This window comes from Schistocerca piceifrons, unplaced genomic scaffold, assembly GCF_021461385.2.
Source record: "Schistocerca piceifrons isolate TAMUIC-IGC-003096 unplaced genomic scaffold, iqSchPice1.1 HiC_scaffold_40, whole genome shotgun sequence".
Classification (NCBI taxonomy): Eukaryota; Metazoa; Arthropoda; class Insecta; order Orthoptera; family Acrididae; genus Schistocerca; species Schistocerca piceifrons.
Window position 1 is genome coordinate 15001 of NW_025728625.1, and position 5000 is coordinate 20000.

At 53.3% G+C, this 5000-nt stretch overlaps 1 non-coding gene across 1 annotated transcript; it reads left to right on the forward strand.

Annotated features, from left to right (window-relative positions):
• The first annotated feature begins 3022 nt into the window (after positions 1-3022).
• On the forward strand, positions 3023-4931 carry LOC124748026. The gene has a single exon (XR_007011601.1). It is a non-coding gene; the product is annotated as a small subunit ribosomal RNA (ribosomal RNA).
• The last annotated feature ends 69 nt before the right edge of the window (positions 4932-5000 follow it).

The following is a 5000-nucleotide window of genomic DNA, read 5'->3' on the forward strand; positions in this document are numbered from 1 at the left end:
TAACCTAACCTATGTTGTACCTTAACCTAACCTATGTTGTGCCTTAACCTAACCTATGTTGTGCCTTAACCTAACCTATGTTGTGCCTTAACCTAACCTATGTTGTGCCTTAACCTAACCTATGTTGTGCCTTAACCTAACCTATGTTGTGCCTTAACCTAACCTATGTTGTGCCTTAACCTAACCTATGTTGTGCCTTAACCTAACCTATGTTGTGCCTTAACCTAACCCATGTTGTGCCTTAACCTAACCCATGTTGTGCCTTAACCTAACCCATGTTGTGCCTTAACCTAACCCATGTTGTGCCTTAACCTAACCCATGTTGTGCCTTAACCTAACCCATGTTGTGCCTTAACCTAACCCATGTTGTGCCTTAACCTAACCCATGTTGTGCCTTAACCTAACCCATGTTGTGCCTTAACCTAACCCATGTTGTGCCTTAACCTAACCCATGTTGTGCCTTAACCTAACCCATGTTGTGCCTTAACCTAACCCATGTTGTGCCTTAACCTAACCCATGTTGTGCCTTAACCTAACCCATGTTGTGCCTTAACCTAACCCATGTTGTGCCTTAACCTAACCCATGTTGTGCCTTAACCTAACCCATGTTGTGCCTTAACCTAACCCATGTTGTGCCTTAACCTAACCCATGTTGTGCCTTAACCTAACCCATGTTGTGCCTTAACCTAACCCATGTTGTGCCTTAACCTAACCCATGTTGTGCCTTAACCTAACCCATGTTGTGCCTTAACCTAACCCATGTTGTGCCTTAACCTAACCCATGTTGTGCCTTAACCTAACCTATGTTGTGCCTTAACCTAACCTATGTTGTGCCTTAACCTAACCCATGTTGTGCCTTAACCTAACCCATGTTGTGCCTTAACCTAACCCATGTTGTGCCTTAACCTAACCCATGTTGTGCCTTAACCTAACCCATGTTGTGCCTTAACCTAACCCATGTTGTGCCTTAACCTAACCCATGTTGTGCCTTAACCTAACCCATGTTGTGCCTTAACCTAACCCATGTTGTGCCTTAACCTAACCCATGTTGTGCCTTAACCTAACCCATGTTGTGCCTTAACCTAACCCATGTTGTGCCTTAACCTAACCCATGTTGTGCCTTAACCTAACCCATGTTGTGCCTTAACCTAACCCATGTCGTGCCTTAACCTAACCCACGTCGTGCCTTAACCTAACCCACGTTGTCGCCTAACGTAACCCACGTTGTCGCCTAAACCTGCTCTGTAATTGTTATACGACTCGTTCAATTAGTGTAGTGTTGCCCACCCGCAACCCTCGCAATATAGTTCGCTACTCGCACTCCCCGCTCCCCTGTGTATCGCTTCATGTTAAACACCTTGCAAGTCTTGCTCACTTTCCACATGCTCCTGCTGTACACTGTAATGTGGATGGCAGCAGGACGTACATGCCGCCCCTCCCCACGTCCCCACCTTGCCCCCTGCCTTCGCAAGCTGGTTGGTGAGAACTTTGCATGTTCAATGCCCTCCGCATGCGACGTACTCAGGCTACGTTGTGGTGCGGCCTGTGTCAACTGTCCGCTAATGTCGTACGCGTAAACCACAATCTGTACTGCACATTCGTCCTTATGTACTGAATGATACATCGTGGCACATGTGTGACCGTACAACGACTGCGCCCAAAAACGGCGGACCATACAGTGCAAATATTGTGCACGCAGCTACGTGTCGTCTCCCTATGAGAGCTGGATTGCAGTGTGGTACGCCATAGAGACGTGTGGGAGGAACGGACGCCGTGGATGGCGATCAGCATGAGCTGTCTGTTGATGTATTCGGACCTAGTCGTCTCTCCTCACACACCGTGATGGCATGGTGCACCGCGTTCCATATCTGCGACATGCTACAGAGGCCGGTTGACAGTCGTTCGAGCAATGGACATCGCATACGTACGGGGGCCACCTTCCACGTATTGTCTAGGCGTGCACATTTTGTTGCGTGTATGTGGGCAGACGTAGTGTGGCGTGACACCTGACACAGGCATGCAATAATCGTGGAAGTTGCAAATGGCGATGGACGCCTGCGTTTTCTGGTGAAGTTACGCAAATGAACAAATGGTAACCTGTTGTGGTGCGGTTGTTCTCGCTAGGGGTGAATCGGTGATGGCGACGATAGGTTGAGGTACTAACCGGTTGTTCCAGCGATACCCACCATGCCGACGAAACTGAACGGCATCTGGGTGTGAAGCGATACGCGGCGGTGGCTGGGTGGGACCGTCCCCGGCCGGTGAGGGGGCGCCTCCCGGCGTGCTGGCCGCGCGGTGCGTGGGCGCACGCGCTACAGCCGGCTGGTGGGGGCGGCCAGTGGCAGGCGCGCCGGCCGACGGACGCGGCAGGCGTCGCAGCTGCGCGCCGGCGCACCCTGCGCGCGGCGCCGTGCGGCCAAAGTAGGTCCTCGCGGGCCCGGTGCGAAGCGCGGTGGACATCTTCAGTGTGCTGGTCCGATTGAGGACTGTGTGCGTTGAGGATGCGCTGCCGCCCGGCGCTCGGCGCCGCGACGCCGTCTGCTGCTCGGTCGCCCCAGCGGTTCTCGCTGGTGGTTTGTATCGCAGCTGTGCGGATGTGTTGGCGCGTGCGCTGTGCTGGGAGAGTTCGCTTCGGCACCCAAGTGGGGCTTTTGTCCTTCTGTGGCGCTGGCGTTGGAGCTGCCGGTCACCGTAGGTGGCGCGTGTTGTCTCCCGCCGGCAATGCCACGACAGCACGCTCCCGGGCCTCTGTCGGCAGCGGCAAGCTCAGTTGGGAGCACGGGTGGTCGCACCGAAAGCGTCTACTCGCCTAACTCCGGGCGATTGCGCCTCTCTCGAACCCGACCAAGTACTTGGGACGGCGCTGCGCGCCGCCGGGACCTGAGAGGGTTTCGAGGTGTATTGTGCAGGGGAGCTCAGCCTCCTCCTGTTTGCAGAATGATTGAGCGGACGCTTGCGTGTTCGCGCGGGCCCCCGGGACACACTCCCGGGCGGCCGGCTGCTCAGCTCTAGTTGACGCAGCTCCCTGGTTGATCCTGCCAGTAGTCATATGCTTGTCTCAAAGATTAAGCCATGCATGTCTCAGTACAAGCCGCATTAAGGTGAAACCGCGAATGGCTCATTAAATCAGTTATGGTTCCTTAGATCGTACCCACGTTACTTGGATAACTGTGGTAATTCTAGAGCTAATACATGCAAACAGAGTCCCGACCAGAGATGGAAGGGACGCTTTTATTAGATCAAAACCAATCGGTCGGCTCGTCCGGTCCGTTTGCCTTGGTGACTCTGAATAACTTTGGGCTGATCGCACGGTCCTCGTACCGGCGACGCATCTTTCAAATGTCTGCCTTATCAACTGTCGATGGTAGGTTCTGCGCCTACCATGGTTGTAACGGGTAACGGGGAATCAGGGTTCGATTCCGGAGAGGGAGCCTGAGAAACGGCTACCACATCCAAGGAAGGCAGCAGGCGCGCAAATTACCCACTCCCGGCACGGGGAGGTAGTGACGAAAAATAACGATACGGGACTCATCCGAGGCCCCGTAATCGGAATGAGTACACTTTAAATCCTTTAACGAGTATCTATTGGAGGGCAAGTCTGGTGCCAGCAGCCGCGGTAATTCCAGCTCCAATAGCGTATATTAAAGTTGTTGCGGTTAAAAAGCTCGTAGTTGGATTTGTGTCCCACGCTGTTGGTTCACCGCCCGTCGGTGTTTAACTGGCATGTATCGTGGGACGTCCTGCCGGTGGGGCGAGCCGAAGGCGTGCGACCGCCCCGTGCGTGCTCGTGCGTCCCGAGGCGGACCCCGTTGAAATCCTACCAGGGTGCTCTTTATTGAGTGTCTCGGTGGGCCGGCACGTTTACTTTGAACAAATTAGAGTGCTTAAAGCAGGCAAGCCCGCCTGAATACTGTGTGCATGGAATAATGGAATAGGACCTCGGTTCTATTTTGTTGGTTTTCGGAACCCGAGGTAATGATTAATAGGGACAGGCGGGGGCATTCGTATTGCGACGTTAGAGGTGAAATTCTTGGATCGTCGCAAGACGAACAGAAGCGAAAGCATTTGCCAAGTATGTTTTCATTAATCAAGAACGAAAGTTAGAGGTTCGAAGGCGATCAGATACCGCCCTAGTTCTAACCATAAACGATGCCAGCCAGCGATCCGCCGCAGTTCCTCCGATGACTCGGCGGGCAGCCTCCGGGAAACCAAAGCTTTTGGGTTCCGGGGGAAGTATGGTTGCAAAGCTGAAACTTAAAGGAATTGACGGAAGGGCACCACCAGGAGTGGAGCCTGCGGCTTAATTTGACTCAACACGGGAAACCTCACCAGGCCCGGACACCGGAAGGATTGACAGATTGATAGCTCTTTCTTGATTCGGTGGGTGGTGGTGCATGGCCGTTCTTAGTTGGTGGAGCGATTTGTCTGGTTAATTCCGATAACGAACGAGACTCTAGCCTGCTAACTAGTCGCGTGACATCCTTCGTGCTGTCAGCGATTACTTTTCTTCTTAGAGGGACAGGCGGCTTCTAGCCGCACGAGATTGAGCAATAACAGGTCTGTGATGCCCTTAGATGTTCTGGGCCGCACGCGCGCTACACTGAAGGAATCAGCGTGTCTTCCTAGGCCGAAAGGTCGGGGTAACCCGCTGAACCTCCTTCGTGCTAGGGATTGGGGCTTGCAATTGTTCCCCATGAACGAGGAATTCCCAGTAAGCGCGAGTCATAAGCTCGCGTTGATTACGTCCCTGCCCTTTGTACACACCGCCCGTCGCTACTACCGATTGAATGATTTAGTGAGGTCTTCTGACTGGTACGCGGCATTGACTCTGTCGTTGCCGATGCTACCGGAAAGATGACCAAACTTGATCATTTAGAGGAAGTAAAAGTCGTAACAAGGTTTCCGTAGGTGAACCTGCGGAAGGATCATTACCGACTAGACTGCATGTCTTTCGATGTGCGTGTCGTGTCGCGCAACACGCTACCTGTACGGCTCGCCGT